We start from the raw sequence: 17,313 nt of genomic DNA on the forward strand, positions 1-17,313 counted from the left end.
ACGGCTGTCAGTTCTGCTTCTAGCTACGCTACATCGCCCTAGCAGCACCTACGCACTGCGTTCAGATGTGCTCACCTCCGCCCTGGCGTTGAGCGCCTACAGCGCCGTCGCCTTCGGCCTCTGATGGCAGGAGGGTAGCCGACACATCAAGGCGTGGGTGGGACGCAGCACAACGCGGTGGTGGTGTAACGGTCAGCATGGTTGCTTCCCAAGCAGTTGATCCGGGTTCGATTCCCGGCCACCGCACAAAAGGTACTTTTTTCTTCTACGGGTATTCCACGTAACGAAACGCGATCTTCGAAACTGTGAACTGTCGCGGTACGAATAGTTTTCCTTCGCCCCTCGTCTCAGTCCGTGCTGCCAGGGCGCTAGTCTGCGGCTTTCGTTTCTCAGCATCGTGTGTCTCCATGTGTCGACTTGTCTCGACTTTGCTCGGCTGACGCGAAAGCTGACGCTTGGAAATGGGCATATATGTAGAGGGCAGGCGCGACAAACGACTGGGAGAGACCAAAAAACGACAAACACACGACAGAACCTTTCATTTTATTGTGGCCACAGATTCGCCCCTTAGTGTACCGAGAGGCAAGAGTGGCGTCAGCGTGCGGGACCGCATAATTATTGCTAAGCAACAACGAAGCCGAAGGAAAAATGCAAAATGAAAGAAGGCAACAGCACGTCGAGTTCCCAGCCGAGCACGCATCCATGTACTAACCACGGCCAACGATTCCTAACGCCGGTGAACAGACGAGAACCGCTGCACTACGCGCGGTGTGGCCGTTGGCGACAGTATCGCGCAACGTGTAGACACCTTACTTCTTGTGAAGATCGCTTGTTATTTACCTGGCAGTGTGTCGCTGGAGGAAGCATTGTCTTTTAGGGGAGAAAAATGAAATGGCACTTGGTGCGGTCGAATACGTGGCCTTTGTGTTCACAGCACGACGCTCTAACTTACTCAGCTATCGAGCTACGCATTGTGGCACGTCTGCAGTCCAATACCCGATCCACCGTCACATCCACCTTTATTACTGCCCTGACACTCATTTACGCACATATCTGCTTTCGTTCACGTTTGCTCGCCTGATGCTTGGACCCCAAAAACCACAACCCAAAGATATCGTAAATGCCGTGAGAATAACCAAGACTCAGCAAACAAAAGAATGTTCGGCTACCGGGAATCGATTCCGGGCCTCGTGGCTGAAAGCCATGTCTCCTAACAGCTTTCCATTCTTTCAGGCCGCCAGACAATCAGACTTGCAAGGCAAGCACCATAGTCACTGCCGTTTCTCGTAGTATCTGTGGAACCTGTTCCCGCGTAATTTACTTGTTTTCCCGCATGTACGAAATTGGTAGTTTTGGAATATTTAAAATGCATTGTCAGATGTGGGGTTCGAACCCACGCTCCCCTTCAGGAACCAGAGCTTAAATCTGGCGCCGTAGACCGCTCGGCCAATCTGACGCGTGGGCGCCAAATCTCTTCCACCGTCGTTTCTCGGTATATCTCCAGAGCCTGACTGCGAAATTAGCGTGTTTTTTTCTTGTGTGAAGGAAATACGTTGGTTTTAGAGTATTTAAAACGAGTTGTCAGATGTGAGGTTGCACCCCACCCTCACTTTCGGGAACCACAGCTTAAACATGGTGCCTTACACCATTGTTTTCCGTCGCCATCTGTCTTGAGTGGAACGAGCAGAACTGTAGTTATCAATATTCACACTGACGCAGAGAAAACAAAAAACGACAGAAGAGGCCGTTCCCTAGCAACGGCTACGCTGTGCATTTCGCCCTCAGGGGAAGCTAATGATAGGCTCCAGGCGAGCATCAAACTAACCAACTTAATATTGTGATACTTAGGCGCTTTCTACTTCTGGATTGGCACACACATGCTGAATCGTCTCTGGATCATCAGTAAGTACGTCACATTAGATATTTGTTTTATCGCCCTGCTGTAAATTAAAGGGCAGTTTTTCAACGGCTGTCAGTTCTGCTTCTAGCTACGCTACATCGCCCTAGCAGCACCTACGCACTGCGTTCAGATGTGCTCACCTCCGCCCTGGCGTTGAGCGCCTACAGCGCCGTCGCCTTCGGCCTCTGATGGCAGGAGGGTAGCCGACACATCAAGGCGTGGGTGGGACGCAGCACAACGCGGTGGTGGTGTAACGGTCAGCATGGTTGCTTCCCAAGCAGTTGATCCGGGTTCGATTCCCGGCCACCGCACAAAAGGTACTTTTTTCTTCTACGGGTATTCCACGTAACGAAACGCGATCTTCGAAACTGTGAACTGTCGCGGTACGAATAGTTTTCCTTCGCCCCTCGTCTCAGTCCGTGCTGCCAGGGCGCTAGTCTGCGGCTTTCGTTTCTCAGCATCGTGTGTCTCCATGTGTCGACTTGTCTCGACTTTGCTCGGCTGACGCGAAAGCTGACGCTTGGAAATGGGCATATATGTAGAGGGCAGGCGCGACAAACGACTGGGAGAGACCAAAAAACGACAAACACACGACAGAACCTTTCATTTTATTGTGGCCACAGATTCGCCCCTTAGTGTACCGAGAGGCAAGAGTGGCGTCAGCGTGCGGGACCGCATAATTATTGCTAAGCAACAACGAAGCCGAAGGAAAAATGCAAAATGAAAGAAGGCAACAGCACGTCGAGTTCCCAGCCGAGCACGCATCCATGTACTAACCACGGCCAACGATTCCTAACGCCGGTGAACAGACGAGAACCGCTGCACTACGCGCGGTGTGGCCGTTGGCGACAGTATCGCGCAACGTGTAGACACCTTACTTCTTGTGAAGATCGCTTGTTATTTACCTGGCAGTGTGTCGCTGGAGGAAGCATTGTCTTTTAGGGGAGAAAAATGAAATGGCACTTGGTGCGGTCGAATACGTGGCCTTTGTGTTCACAGCACGACGCTCTAACTTACTCAGCTATCGAGCTACGCATTGTGGCACGTCTGCAGTCCAATACCCGATCCACCGTCACATCCACCTTTATTACTGCCCTGACACTCATTTACGCACATATCTGCTTTCGTTCACGTTTGCTCGCCTGATGCTTGGACCCCAAAAACCACAACCCAAAGATATCGTAAATGCCGTGAGAATAACCAAGACTCAGCAAACAAAAGAATGTTCGGCTACCGGGAATCGATTCCGGGCCTCGTGGCTGAAAGCCATGTCTCCTAACAGCTTTCCATTCTTTCAGGCCGCCAGACAATCAGACTTGCAAGGCAAGCACCATAGTCACTGCCGTTTCTCGTAGTATCTGTGGAACCTGTTCCCGCGTAATTTACTTGTTTTCCCGCATGTACGAAATTGGTAGTTTTGGAATATTTAAAATGCATTGTCAGATGTGGGGTTCGAACCCACGCTCCCCTTCAGGAACCAGAGCTTAAATCTGGCGCCGTAGACCGCTCGGCCAATCTGACGCGTGGGCGCCAAATCTCTTCCACCGTCGTTTCTCGGTATATCTCCAGAGCCTGACTGCGAAATTAGCGTGTTTTTTTCTTGTGTGAAGGAAATACGTTGGTTTTAGAGTATTTAAAACGAGTTGTCAGATGTGAGGTTGCACCCCACCCTCACTTTCGGGAACCACAGCTTAAACATGGTGCCTTACACCATTGTTTTCCGTCGCCATCTGTCTTGAGTGGAACGAGCAGAACTGTAGTTATCAATATTCACACTGACGCAGAGAAAACAAAAAACGACAGAAGAGGCCGTTCCCTAGCAACGGCTACGCTGTGCATTTCGCCCTCAGGGGAAGCTAATGATAGGATCCAGGCGAGCATCAAACTAACCAACTTAATATTGTGATACTTAGGCGCTTTCTACTTCTGGATTGGCACACACATGCTGAATCGTCTCTGGATCATCAGTAAGTACGTCACATTAGATATTTGTTTTATCGCCCTGCTGTAAATTAAAGGGCAGTTTTTCAACGGCTGTCAGTTCTGCTTCTAGCTACGCTACATCGCCCTAGCAGCACCTACGCACTGCGTTCAGATGTGCTCACCTCCGCCCTGGCGTTGAGCGCCTACAGCGCCGTCGCCTTCGGCCTCTGATGGCAGGAGGGTAGCCGACACATCAAGGCGTGGGTGGGACGCAGCACAACGCGGTGGTGGTGTAACGGTCAGCATGGTTGCTTCCCAAGCAGTTGATCCGGGTTCGATTCCCGGCCACCGCACAAAAGGTACTTTTTTCTTCTACGGGTATTCCACGTAACGAAACGCGATCTTCGAAACTGTGAACTGTCGCGGTACGAATAGTTTTCCTTCGCCCCTCGTCTCAGTCCGTGCTGCCAGGGCGCTAGTCTGCGGCTTTCGTTTCTCAGCATCGTGTGTCTCCATGTGTCGACTTGTCTCGACTTTGCTCGGCTGACGCGAAAGCTGACGCTTGGAAATGGGCATATATGTAGAGGGCAGGCGCGACAAACGACTGGGAGAGACCAAAAAACGACAAACACACGACAGAACCTTTCATTTTATTGTGGCCACAGATTCGCCCCTTAGTGTACCGAGAGGCAAGAGTGGCGTCAGCGTGCGGGACCGCATAATTATTGCTAAGCAACAACGAAGCCGAAGGAAAAATGCAAAATGAAAGAAGGCAACAGCACGTCGAGTTCCCAGCCGAGCACGCATCCATGTACTAACCACGGCCAACGATTCCTAACGCCGGTGAACAGACGAGAACCGCTGCACTACGCGCGGTGTGGCCGTTGGCGACAGTATCGCGCAACGTGTAGACACCTTACTTCTTGTGAAGATCGCTTGTTATTTACCTGGCAGTGTGTCGCTGGAGGAAGCATTGTCTTTTAGGGGAGAAAAATGAAATGGCACTTGGTGCGGTCGAATACGTGGCCTTTGTGTTCACAGCACGACGCTCTAACTTACTCAGCTATCGAGCTACGCATTGTGGCACGTCTGCAGTCCAATACCCGATCCACCGTCACATCCACCTTTATTACTGCCCTGACACTCATTTACGCACATATCTGCTTTCGTTCACGTTTGCTCGCCTGATGCTTGGACCCCAAAAACCACAACCCAAAGATATCGTAAATGCCGTGAGAATAACCAAGACTCAGCAAACAAAAGAATGTTCGGCTACCGGGAATCGATTCCGGGCCTCGTGGCTGAAAGCCATGTCTCCTAACAGCTTTCCATTCTTTCAGGCCGCCAGACAATCAGACTTGCAAGGCAAGCACCATAGTCACTGCCGTTTCTCGTAGTATCTGTGGAACCTGTTCCCGCGTAATTTACTTGTTTTCCCGCATGTACGAAATTGGTAGTTTTGGAATATTTAAAATGCATTGTCAGATGTGGGGTTCGAACCCACGCTCCCCTTCAGGAACCAGAGCTTAAATCTGGCGCCGTAGACCGCTCGGCCAATCTGACGCGTGGGCGCCAAATCTCTTCCACCGTCGTTTCTCGGTATATCTCCAGAGCCTGACTGCGAAATTAGCGTGTTTTTTTCTTGTGTGAAGGAAATACGTTGGTTTTAGAGTATTTAAAACGAGTTGTCAGATGTGAGGTTGCACCCCACCCTCACTTTCGGGAACCACAGCTTAAACATGGTGCCTTACACCATTGTTTTCCGTCGCCATCTGTCTTGAGTGGAACGAGCAGAACTGTAGTTATCAATATTCACACTGACGCAGAGAAAACAAAAAACGACAGAAGAGGCCGTTCCCTAGCAACGGCTACGCTGTGCATTTCGCCCTCAGGGGAAGCTAATGATAGGCTCCAGGCGAGCATCAAACTAACCAACTTAATATTGTGATACTTAGGCGCTTTCTACTTCTGGATTGGCACACACATGCTGAATCGTCTCTGGATCATCAGTAAGTACGTCACATTAGATATTTGTTTTATCGCCCTGCTGTAAATTAAAGGGCAGTTTTTCAACGGCTGTCAGTTCTGCTTCTAGCTACGCTACATCGCCCTAGCAGCACCTACGCACTGCGTTCAGATGTGCTCACCTCCGCCCTGGCGTTGAGCGCCTACAGCGCCGTCGCCTTCGGCCTCTGATGGCAGGAGGGTAGCCGACACATCAAGGCGTGGGTGGGACGCAGCACAACGCGGTGGTGGTGTAACGGTCAGCATGGTTGCTTCCCAAGCAGTTGATCCGGGTTCGATTCCCGGCCACCGCACAAAAGGTACTTTTTTCTTCTACGGGTATTCCACGTAACGAAACGCGATCTTCGAAACTGTGAACTGTCGCGGTACGAATAGTTTTCCTTCGCCCCTCGTCTCAGTCCGTGCTGCCAGGGCGCTAGTCTGCGGCTTTCGTTTCTCAGCATCGTGTGTCTCCATGTGTCGACTTGTCTCGACTTTGCTCGGCTGACGCGAAAGCTGACGCTTGGAAATGGGCATATATGTAGAGGGCAGGCGCGACAAACGACTGGGAGAGACCAAAAAACGACAAACACGCGACAGAACCTTTCATTTTATTGTGGCCACAGATTCGCCCCTTAGTGTACCGAGAGGCAAGAGTGGCGTCAGCGTGCGGGACCGCATAATTATTGCTAAGCAACAACGAAGCCGAAGGAAAAATGCAAAATGAAAGAAGGCAACAGCACGTCGAGTTCCCAGCCGAGCACGCATCCATGTACTAACCACGGCCAACGATTCCTAACGCCGGTGAACAGACGAGAACCGCTGCACTACGCGCGGTGTGGCCGTTGGCGACAGTATCGCGCAACGTGTAGACACCTTACTTCTTGTGAAGATCGCTTGTTATTTACCTGGCAGTGTGTCGCTGGAGGAAGCATTGTCTTTTAGGGGAAAAAATGAAATGGCACTTGGTGCGGTCGAATACGTGGCCTTTGTGTTCACAGCACGACGCTCTAACTTACTCAGCTATCGAGCTACGCAATGTGGCACGTCTGCAGTCCAATACCCGATCCACCGTCTCATCCACCTTTATTACTGCCCTGACACTCATTTACGCACATATCTGCTTTCGTTCACGTTTGCTCGCCTGATGCTTGGACCCCAAAAACCACAACCCAAAGATATCGTAAATGCCGTGAGAATAACCAAGACTCAGCAAACAAAAGAATGTTCGGCTACCGGGAATCGATTCCGGGCCTCGTGGCTGAAAGCCATGTCTCCTAACAGCTTTCCATTCTTTCAGGCCGCCAGACAATCAGACTTGCAAGGCAAGCACCATAGTCACTGCCGTTTCTCGTAGTATCTGTGGAACCTGTTCCCGCGTAATTTACTTGTTTTCCCGCATGTACGAAATTGGTAGTTTTGGAATATTTAAAATGCATTGTCAGATGTGGGGTTCGAACCCACGCTCCCCTTCGGGAACCAGAGCTTAAATCTGGCGCCTTAGACCGCTCGGCCAATCTGACGCGTGGGCGCCAGATCTCTTCCACCGTCGTTTCTCGGTATATCTCCAGAGCCTGACTGCGAAATTAGCGTGTTTTTTTCTTGTGTGAAGGAAATACGTTGGTTTTAGAGTATTTAAAACGAGTTGTCAGATGTGAGGTTGCACCCCACCCTCACTTTCGGGAACCACAGCTTAAACATGGTGCCTTACACCATTGTTTTCCGTCGCCATCTGTCTTGAGTGGAACGAGCAGAACTGTAGTTATCAATATTCACACTGACGCAGAGAAAACAAAAAACGACAGAAGAGGCCGTTCCCTAGCAACGGCTACGCTGTGCATTTCGCCCTCAGGGGAAGCTAATGATAGGCTCCAGGCGAGCATCAAACTAACCAACTTAATATTGTGATACTTAGGCGCTTTCTACTTCTGGATTGGCACACACATGCTGAATCGTCTCTGGATCATCAGTAAGTACGTCACATTAGATATTTGTTTTATCGCCCTGCTGTAAATTAAAGGGCAGTTTTTCAACGGCTGTCAGTTCTGCTTCTAGCTACGCTACATCGCCCTAGCAGCACCTACGCACTGCGTTCAGATGTGCTCACCTCCGCCCTGGCGTTGAGCGCCTACAGCGCCGTCGCCTTCGGCCTCTGATGGCAGGAGGGTAGCCGACACATCAAGGCGTGGGTGGGACGCAGCACAACGCGGTGGTGGTGTAACGGTCAGCATGGTTGCTTCCCAAGCAGTTGATCCGGGTTCGATTCCCGGCCACCGCACAAAAGGTACTTTTTTCTTCTACGGGTATTCCACGTAACGAAACGCGATCTTCGAAACTGTGAACTGTCGCGGTACGAATAGTTTTCCTTCGCCCCTCGTCTCAGTCCGTGCTGCCAGGGCGCTAGTCTGCGGCTTTCGTTTCTCAGCATCGTGTGTCTCCATGTGTCGACTTGTCTCGACTTTGCTCGGCTGACGCGAAAGCTGACGCTTGGAAATGGGCATATATGTAGAGGGCAGGCGCGACAAACGACTGGGAGAGACCAAAAAACGACAAACACACGACAGAACCTTTCATTTTATTGTGGCCACAGATTCGCCCCTTAGTGTACCGAGAGGCAAGAGTGGCGTCAGCGTGCGGGACCGCATAATTATTGCTAAGCAACAACGAAGCCGAAGGAAAAATGCAAAATGAAAGAAGGCAACAGCACGTCGAGTTCCCAGCCGAGCACGCATCCATGTACTAACCACGGCCAACGATTCCTAACGCCGGTGAACAGACGAGAACCGCTGCACTACGCGCGGTGTGGCCGTTGGCGACAGTATCGCGCAACGTGTAGACACCTTACTTCTTGTGAAGATCGCTTGTTATTTACCTGGCAGTGTGTCGCTGGAGGAAGCATTGTCTTTTAGGGGAGAAAAATGAAATGGCACTTGGTGCGGTCGAATACGTGGCCTTTGTGTTCACAGCACGACGCTCTAACTTACTCAGCTATCGAGCTACGCATTGTGGCACGTCTGCAGTCCAATACCCGATCCACCGTCACATCCACCTTTATTACTGCCCTGACACTCATTTACGCACATATCTGCTTTCGTTCACGTTTGCTCGCCTGATGCTTGGACCCCAAAAACCACAACCCAAAGATATCGTAAATGCCGTGAGAATAACCAAGACTCAGCAAACAAAAGAATGTTCGGCTACCGGGAATCGATTCCGGGCCTCGTGGCTGAAAGCCATGTCTCCTAACAGCTTTCCATTCTTTCAGGCCGCCAGACAATCAGACTTGCAAGGCAAGCACCATAGTCACTGCCGTTTCTCGTAGTATCTGTGGAACCTGTTCCCGCGTAATTTACTTGTTTTCCCGCATGTACGAAATTGGTAGTTTTGGAATATTTAAAATGCATTGTCAGATGTGGGGTTCGAACCCACGCTCCCCTTCGGGAACCAGAGCTTAAATCTGGCGCCGTAGACCGCTCGGCCAATCTGACGCGTGGGCGCCAAATCTCTTCCACCGTCGTTTCTCGGTATATCTCCAGAGCCTGACTGCGAAATTAGCGTGTTTTTTTCTTGTGTGAAGGAAATACGTTGGTTTTAGAGTATTTAAAACGAGTTGTCAGATGTGAGGTTGCACCCCACCCTCACTTTCGGGAACCACAGCTTAAACATGGTGCCTTACACCATTGTTTTCCGTCGCCATCTGTCTTGAGTGGAACGAGCAGAACTGTAGTTATCAATATTCACACTGACGCAGAGAAAACAAAAAACGACAGAAGAGGCCGTTCCCTAGCAACGGCTACGCTGTGCATTTCGCCCTCAGGGGAAGCTAATGATAGGCTCCAGGCGAGCATCAAACTAACCAACTTAATATTGTGATACTTAGGCGCTTTCTACTTCTGGATTGGCACACACATGCTGAATCGTCTCTGGATCATCAGTAAGTACGTCACATTAGATATTTGTTTTATCGCCCTGCTGTAAATTAAAGGGCAGTTTTTCAACGGCTGTCAGTTCTGCTTCTAGCTACGCTACATCGCCCTAGCAGCACCTACGCACTGCGTTCAGATGTGCTCACCTCCGCCCTGGCGTTGAGCGCCTACAGCGCCGTCGCCTTCGGCCTCTGATGGCAGGAGGGTAGCCGACACATCAAGGCGTGGGTGGGACGCAGCACAACGCGGTGGTGGTGTAACGGTCAGCATGGTTGCTTCCCAAGCAGTTGATCCGGGTTCGATTCCCGGCCACCGCACAAAAGGTACTTTTTTCTTCTACGGGTATTCCACGTAACGAAACGCGATCTTCGAAACTGTGAACTGTCGCGGTACGAATAGTTTTCCTTCGCCCCTCGTCTCAGTCCGTGCTGCCAGGGCGCTAGTCTGCGGCTTTCGTTTCTCAGCATCGTGTGTCTCCATGTGTCGACTTGTCTCGACTTTGCTCGGCTGACGCGAAAGCTGACGCTTGGAAATGGGCATATATGTAGAGGGCAGGCGCGACAAACGACTGGGAGAGACCAAAAAACGACAAACACACGACAGAACCTTTCATTTTATTGTGGCCACAGATTCGCCCCTTAGTGTACCGAGAGGCAAGAGTGGCGTCAGCGTGCGGGACCGCATAATTATTGCTAAGCAACAACGAAGCCGAAGGAAAAATGCAAAATGAAAGAAGGCAACAGCACGTCGAGTTCCCAGCCGAGCACGCATCCATGTACTAACCACGGCCAACGATTCCTAACGCCGGTGAACAGACGAGAACCGCTGCACTACGCGCGGTGTGGCCGTTGGCGACAGTATCGCGCAACGTGTAGACACCTTACTTCTTGTGAAGATCGCTTGTTATTTACCTGGCAGTGTGTCGCTGGAGGAAGCATTGTCTTTTAGGGGAGAAAAATGAAATGGCACTTGGTGCGGTCGAATACGTGGCCTTTGTGTTCACAGCACGACGCTCTAACTTACTCAGCTATCGAGCTACGCATTGTGGCACGTCTGCAGTCCAATACCCGATCCACCGTCACATCCACCTTTATTACTGCCCTGACACTCATTTACGCACATATCTGCTTTCGTTCACGTTTGCTCGCCTGATGCTTGGACCCCAAAAACCACAACCCAAAGATATCGTAAATGCCGTGAGAATAACCAAGACTCAGCAAACAAAAGAATGTTCGGCTACCGGGAATCGATTCCGGGCCTCGTGGCTGAAAGCCATGTCTCCTAACAGCTTTCCATTCTTTCAGGCCGCCAGACAATCAGACTTGCAAGGCAAGCACCATAGTCACTGCCGTTTCTCGTAGTATCTGTGGAACCTGTTCCCGCGTAATTTACTTGTTTTCCCGCATGTACGAAATTGGTAGTTTTGGAATATTTAAAATGCATTGTCAGATGTGGGGTTCGAACCCACGCTCCCCTTCGGGAACCAGAGCTTAAATCTGGCGCCGTAGACCGCTCGGCCAATCTGACGCGTGGGCGCCAAATCTCTTCCACCGTCGTTTCTCGGTATATCTCCAGAGCCTGACTGCGAAATTAGCGTGTTTTTTTCTTGTGTGAAGGAAATACGTTGGTTTTAGAGTATTTAAAACGAGTTGTCAGATGTGAGGTTGCACCCCACCCTCACTTTCGGGAACCACAGCTTAAACATGGTGCCTTACACCATTGTTTTCCGTCGCCATCTGTCTTGAGTGGAACGAGCAGAACTGTAGTTATCAATATTCACACTGACGCAGAGAAAACAAAAAACGACAGAAGAGGCCGTTCCCTAGCAACGGCTACGCTGTGCATTTCGCCCTCAGGGGAAGCTAATGATAGGCTCCAGGCGAGCATCAAACTAACCAACTTAATATTGTGATACTTAGGCGCTTTCTACTTCTGGATTGGCACACACATGCTGAATCGTCTCTGGATCATCAGTAAGTACGTCACATTAGATATTTGTTTTATCGCCCTGCTGTAAATTAAAGGGCAGTTTTTCAACGGCTGTCAGTTCTGCTTCTAGCTACGCTACATCGCCCTAGCAGCACCTACGCACTGCGTTCAGATGTGCTCACCTCCGCCCTGGCGTTGAGCGCCTACAGCGCCGTCGCCTTCGGCCTCTGATGGCAGGAGGGTAGCCGACACATCAAGGCGTGGGTGGGACGCAGCACAACGCGGTGGTGGTGTAACGGTCAGCATGGTTGCTTCCCAAGCAGTTGATCCGGGTTCGATTCCCGGCCACCGCACAAAAGGTACTTTTTTCTTCTACGGGTATTCCACGTAACGAAACGCGATCTTCGAAACTGTGAACTGTCGCGGTACGAATAGTTTTCCTTCGCCCCTCGTCTCAGTCCGTGCTGCCAGGGCGCTAGTCTGCGGCTTTCGTTTCTCAGCATCGTGTGTCTCCATGTGTCGACTTGTCTCGACTTTGCTCGGCTGACGCGAAAGCTGACGCTTGGAAATGGGCATATATGTAGAGGGCAGGCGCGACAAACGACTGGGAGAGACCAAAAAACGACAAACACACGACAGAACCTTTCATTTTATTGTGGCCACAGATTCGCCCCTTAGTGTACCGAGAGGCAAGAGTGGCGTCAGCGTGCGGGACCGCATAATTATTGCTAAGCAACAACGAAGCCGAAGGAAAAATGCAAAATGAAAGAAGGCAACAGCACGTCGAGTTCCCAGCCGAGCACGCATCCATGTACTAACCACGGCCAACGATTCCTAACGCCGGTGAACAGACGAGAACCGCTGCACTACGCGCGGTGTGGCCGTTGGCGACAGTATCGCGCAACGTGTAGACACCTTACTTCTTGTGAAGATCGCTTGTTATTTACCTGGCAGTGTGTCGCTGGAGGAAGCATTGTCTTTTAGGGGAGAAAAATGAAATGGCACTTGGTGCGGTCGAATACGTGGCCTTTGTGTTCACAGCACGACGCTCTAACTTACTCAGCTATCGAGCTACGCATTGTGGCACGTCTGCAGTCCAATACCCGATCCACCGTCACATCCACCTTTATTACTGCCCTGACACTCATTTACGCACATATCTGCTTTCGTTCACGTTTGCTCGCCTGATGCTTGGACCCCAAAAACCACAACCCAAAGATATCGTAAATGCCGTGAGAATAACCAAGACTCAGCAAACAAAAGAATGTTCGGCTACCGGGAATCGATTCCGGGCCTCGTGGCTGAAAGCCATGTCTCCTAACAGCTTTCCATTCTTTCAGGCCGCCAGACAATCAGACTTGCAAGGCAAGCACCATAGTCACTGCCGTTTCTCGTAGTATCTGTGGAACCTGTTCCCGCGTAATTTACTTGTTTTCCCGCATGTACGAAATTGGTAGTTTTGGAATATTTAAAATGCATTGTCAGATGTGGGGTTCGAACCCACGCTCCCCTTCGGGAACCAGAGCTTAAATCTGGCGCCGTAGACCGCTCGGCCAATCTGACGCGTGGGCGCCAAATCTCTTCCACCGTCGTTTCTCGGTATATCTCCAGAGCCTGACTGCGAAATTAGCGTGTTTTTTTCTTGTGTGAAGGAAATACGTTGGTTTTAGAGTATTTAAAACGAGTTGTCAGATGTGAGGTTGCACCCCACCCTCACTTTCGGGAACCACAGCTTAAACATGGTGCCTTACACCATTGTTTTCCGTCGCCATCTGTCTTGAGTGGAACGAGCAGAACTGTAGTTATCAATATTCACACTGACGCAGAGAAAACAAAAAACGACAGAAGAGGCCGTTCCCTAGCAACGGCTACGCTGTGCATTTCGCCCTCAGGGGAAGCTAATGATAGGCTCCAGGCGAGCATCAAACTAACCAACTTAATATTGTGATACTTAGGCGCTTTCTACTTCTGGATTGGCACACACATGCTGAATCGTCTCTGGATCATCAGTAAGTACGTCACATTAGATATTTGTTTTATCGCCCTGCTGTAAATTAAAGGGCAGTTTTTCAACGGCTGTCAGTTCTGCTTCTAGCTACGCTACATCGCCCTAGCAGCACCTACGCACTGCGTTCAGATGTGCTCACCTCCGCCCTGGCGTTGAGCGCCTACAGCGCCGTCGCCTTCGGCCTCTGATGGCAGGAGGGTAGCCGACACATCAAGGCGTGGGTGGGACGCAGCACAACGCGGTGGTGGTGTAACGGTCAGCATGGTTGCTTCCCAAGCAGTTGATCCGGGTTCGATTCCCGGCCACCGCACAAAAGGTACTTTTTTCTTCTACGGGTATTCCACGTAACGAAACGCGATCTTCGAAACTGTGAACTGTCGCGGTACGAATAGTTTTCCTTCGCCCCTCGTCTCAGTCCGTGCTGCCAGGGCGCTAGTCTGCGGCTTTCGTTTCTCAGCATCGTGTGTCTCCATGTGTCGACTTGTCTCGACTTTGCTCGGCTGACGCGAAAGCTGACGCTTGGAAATGGGCATATATGTAGAGGGCAGGCGCGACAAACGACTGGGAGAGACCAAAAAACGACAAACACACGACAGAACCTTTCATTTTATTGTGGCCACAGATTCGCCCCTTAGTGTACCGAGAGGCAAGAGTGGCGTCAGCGTGCGGGACCGCATAATTATTGCTAAGCAACAACGAAGCCGAAGGAAAAATGCAAAATGAAAGAAGGCAACAGCACGTCGAGTTCCCAGCCGAGCACGCATCCATGTACTAACCACGGCCAACGATTCCTAACGCCGGTGAACAGACGAGAACCGCTGCACTACGCGCGGTGTGGCCGTTGGCGACAGTATCGCGCAACGTGTAGACACCTTACTTCTTGTGAAGATCGCTTGTTATTTACCTGGCAGTGTGTCGCTGGAGGAAGCATTGTCTTTTAGGGGAGAAAAATGAAATGGCACTTGGTGCGGTCGAATACGTGGCCTTTGTGTTCACAGCACGACGCTCTAACTTACTCAGCTATCGAGCTACGCATTGTGGCACGTCTGCAGTCCAATACCCGATCCACCGTCACATCCACCTTTATTACTGCCCTGACACTCATTTACGCACATATCTGCTTTCGTTCACGTTTGCTCGCCTGATGCTTGGACCCCAAAAACCACAACCCAAAGATATCGTAAATGCCGTGAGAATAACCAAGACTCAGCAAACAAAAGAATGTTCGGCTACCGGGAATCGATTCCGGGCCTCGTGGCTGAAAGCCATGTCTCCTAACAGCTTTCCATTCTTTCAGGCCGCCAGACAATCAGACTTGCAAGGCAAGCACCATAGTCACTGCCGTTTCTCGTAGTATCTGTGGAACCTGTTCCCGCGTAATTTACTTGTTTTCCCGCATGTACGAAATTGGTAGTTTTGGAATATTTAAAATGCATTGTCAGATGTGGGGTTCGAACCCACGCTCCCCTTCGGGAACCAGAGCTTAAATCTGGCGCCGTAGACCGCTCGGCCAATCTGACGCGTGGGCGCCAAATCTCTTCCACCGTCGTTTCTCGGTATATCTCCAGAGCCTGACTGCGAAATTAGCGTGTTTTTTTCTTGTGTGAAGGAAATACGTTGGTTTTAGAGTATTTAAAACGAGTTGTCAGATGTGAGGTTGCACCCCACCCTCACTTTCGGGAACCACAGCTTAAACATGGTGCCTTACACCATTGTTTTCCGTCGCCATCTGTCTTGAGTGGAACGAGCAGAACTGTAGTTATCAATATTCACACTGACGCAGAGAAAACAAAAAACGACAGAAGAGGCCGTTCCCTAGCAACGGCTACGCTGTGCATTTCGCCCTCAGGGGAAGCTAATGATAGGCTCCAGGCGAGCATCAAACTAACCAACTTAATATTGTGATACTTAGGCGCTTTCTACTTCTGGATTGGCACACACATGCTGAATCGTCTCTGGATCATCAGTAAGTACGTCACATTAGATATTTGTTTTATCGCCCTGCTGTAAATTAAAGGGCAGTTTTTCAACGGCTGTCAGTTCTGCTTCTAGCTACGCTACATCGCCCTAGCAGCACCTACGCACTGCGTTCAGATGTGCTCACCTCCGCCCTGGCGTTGAGCGCCTACAGCGCCGTCGCCTTCGGCCTCTGATGGCAGGAGGGTAGCCGACACATCAAGGCGTGGGTGGGACGCAGCACAACGCGGTGGTGGTGTAACGGTCAGCATGGTTGCTTCCCAAGCAGTTGATCCGGGTTCGATTCCCGGCCACCGCACAAAAGGTACTTTTTTCTTCTACGGGTATTCCACGTAACGAAACGCGATCTTCGAAACTGTGAACTGTCGCGGTACGAATAGTTTTCCTTCGCCCCTCGTCTCAGTCCGTGCTGCCAGGGCGCTAGTCTGCGGCTTTCGTTTCTCAGCATCGTGTGTCTCCATGTGTCGACTTGTCTCGACTTTGCTCGGCTGACGCGAAAGCTGACGCTTGGAAATGGGCATATATGTAGAGGGCAGGCGCGACAAACGACTGGGAGAGACCAAAAAACGACAAACACACGACAGAACCTTTCATTTTATTGTGGCCACAGATTCGCCCCTTAGTGTACCGAGAGGCAAGAGTGGCGTCAGCGTGCGGGACCGCATAATTATTGCTAAGCAACAACGAAGCCGAAGGAAAAATGCAAAATGAAAGAAGGCAACAGCACGTCGAGTTCCCAGCCGAGCACGCATCCATGTACTAACCACGGCCAACGATTCCTAACGCCGGTGAACAGACGAGAACCGCTGCACTACGCGCGGTGTGGCCGTTGGCGACAGTATCGCGCAACGTGTAGACACCTTACTTCTTGTGAAGATCGCTTGTTATTTACCTGGCAGTGTGTCGCTGGAGGAAGCATTGTCTTTTAGGGGAGAAAAATGAAATGGCACTTGGTGCGGTCGAATACGTGGCCTTTGTGTTCACAGCACGACGCTCTAACTTACTCAGCTATCGAGCTACGCATTGTGGCACGTCTGCAGTCCAATACCCGATCCACCGTCACATCCACCTTTATTACTGCCCTGACACTCATTTACGCACATATCTGCTTTCGTTCACGTTTGCTCGCCTGATGCTTGGACCCCAAAAACCACAACCCAAAGATATCGTAAATGCCGTGAGAATAACCAAGACTCAGCAAACAAAAGAATGTTCGGCTACCGGGAATCGATTCCGGGCCTCGTGGCTGAAAGCCATGTCTCCTAACAGCTTTCCATTCTTTCAGGCCGCCAGACAATCAGACTTGCAAGGCAAGCACCATAGTCACTGCCGTTTCTCGTAGTATCTGTGGAACCTGTTCCCGCGTAATTTACTTGTTTTCCCGCATGTACGAAATTGGTAGTTTTGGAATATTTAAAATGCATTGTCAGATGTGGGGTTCGAACCCACGCTCCCCTTCGGGAACCAGAGCTTAAATCTGGCGCCGTAGACCGCTCGGCCAATCTGACGCGTGGGCGCCAAATCTCTTCCACCGTCGTTTCTCGGTATATCTCCAGAGCCTGACTGCGAAATTAGCGTGTTTTTTTCTTGTGTGAAGGAAATACGTTGGTTTTAGAGTATTTAAAACGAGTTGTCAGATGTGAGGT

The 17,313-nt window shown here is 50.7% G+C and overlaps 18 non-coding genes across 18 annotated transcripts; 9 read left to right on the forward strand and 9 right to left on the reverse strand.

Moving 5' to 3' along the window:
• Nucleotides 1–174: 174 nt before the first annotated feature.
• Nucleotides 175–246, forward strand: Trnag-ccc. Its single transcript has one exon. It is a non-coding gene; the product is annotated as a tRNA-Gly (tRNA).
• Nucleotides 247–1,372: 1,126 nt separating this feature from the next.
• Nucleotides 1,373–1,456, reverse strand: Trnal-uaa. The gene has a single exon. It is a non-coding gene; the product is annotated as a tRNA-Leu (tRNA).
• A 683-nt stretch (nt 1,457–2,139) lies between these two features.
• On the forward strand, nt 2,140–2,211 carry Trnag-ccc. Its single transcript has one exon. It is a non-coding gene; the product is annotated as a tRNA-Gly (tRNA).
• A 1,126-nt stretch (nt 2,212–3,337) lies between these two features.
• Nucleotides 3,338–3,421, reverse strand: Trnal-uaa. Its single transcript has one exon. It is a non-coding gene; the product is annotated as a tRNA-Leu (tRNA).
• Nucleotides 3,422–4,104: 683 nt separating this feature from the next.
• On the forward strand, nt 4,105–4,176 carry Trnag-ccc. Its single transcript has one exon. It is a non-coding gene; the product is annotated as a tRNA-Gly (tRNA).
• A 1,126-nt stretch (nt 4,177–5,302) lies between these two features.
• On the reverse strand, nt 5,303–5,386 carry Trnal-uaa. Its single transcript has one exon. It is a non-coding gene; the product is annotated as a tRNA-Leu (tRNA).
• Nucleotides 5,387–6,069: 683 nt separating this feature from the next.
• Nucleotides 6,070–6,141, forward strand: Trnag-ccc. The gene has a single exon. It is a non-coding gene; the product is annotated as a tRNA-Gly (tRNA).
• A 1,125-nt stretch (nt 6,142–7,266) lies between these two features.
• On the reverse strand, nt 7,267–7,350 carry Trnal-uaa. Its single transcript has one exon. It is a non-coding gene; the product is annotated as a tRNA-Leu (tRNA).
• A 683-nt stretch (nt 7,351–8,033) lies between these two features.
• On the forward strand, nt 8,034–8,105 carry Trnag-ccc. The gene has a single exon. It is a non-coding gene; the product is annotated as a tRNA-Gly (tRNA).
• A 1,126-nt stretch (nt 8,106–9,231) lies between these two features.
• On the reverse strand, nt 9,232–9,315 carry Trnal-uaa. Its single transcript has one exon. It is a non-coding gene; the product is annotated as a tRNA-Leu (tRNA).
• A 683-nt stretch (nt 9,316–9,998) lies between these two features.
• On the forward strand, nt 9,999–10,070 carry Trnag-ccc. The gene has a single exon. It is a non-coding gene; the product is annotated as a tRNA-Gly (tRNA).
• Nucleotides 10,071–11,196: 1,126 nt separating this feature from the next.
• Trnal-uaa lies at nt 11,197–11,280 on the reverse strand. The gene has a single exon. It is a non-coding gene; the product is annotated as a tRNA-Leu (tRNA).
• A 683-nt stretch (nt 11,281–11,963) lies between these two features.
• Trnag-ccc lies at nt 11,964–12,035 on the forward strand. Its single transcript has one exon. It is a non-coding gene; the product is annotated as a tRNA-Gly (tRNA).
• A 1,126-nt stretch (nt 12,036–13,161) lies between these two features.
• Nucleotides 13,162–13,245, reverse strand: Trnal-uaa. The gene has a single exon. It is a non-coding gene; the product is annotated as a tRNA-Leu (tRNA).
• A 683-nt stretch (nt 13,246–13,928) lies between these two features.
• Nucleotides 13,929–14,000, forward strand: Trnag-ccc. The gene has a single exon. It is a non-coding gene; the product is annotated as a tRNA-Gly (tRNA).
• A 1,126-nt stretch (nt 14,001–15,126) lies between these two features.
• Trnal-uaa lies at nt 15,127–15,210 on the reverse strand. Its single transcript has one exon. It is a non-coding gene; the product is annotated as a tRNA-Leu (tRNA).
• Nucleotides 15,211–15,893: 683 nt separating this feature from the next.
• Nucleotides 15,894–15,965, forward strand: Trnag-ccc. Its single transcript has one exon. It is a non-coding gene; the product is annotated as a tRNA-Gly (tRNA).
• Nucleotides 15,966–17,091: 1,126 nt separating this feature from the next.
• On the reverse strand, nt 17,092–17,175 carry Trnal-uaa. The gene has a single exon. It is a non-coding gene; the product is annotated as a tRNA-Leu (tRNA).
• Between the last annotated feature and the right edge of the window lie 138 nt (nt 17,176–17,313).

This window comes from Schistocerca piceifrons, chromosome 2, assembly GCF_021461385.2.
Source record: "Schistocerca piceifrons isolate TAMUIC-IGC-003096 chromosome 2, iqSchPice1.1, whole genome shotgun sequence".
In the NCBI taxonomy this organism is placed as follows: domain Eukaryota; kingdom Metazoa; phylum Arthropoda; class Insecta; order Orthoptera; family Acrididae; genus Schistocerca; species Schistocerca piceifrons.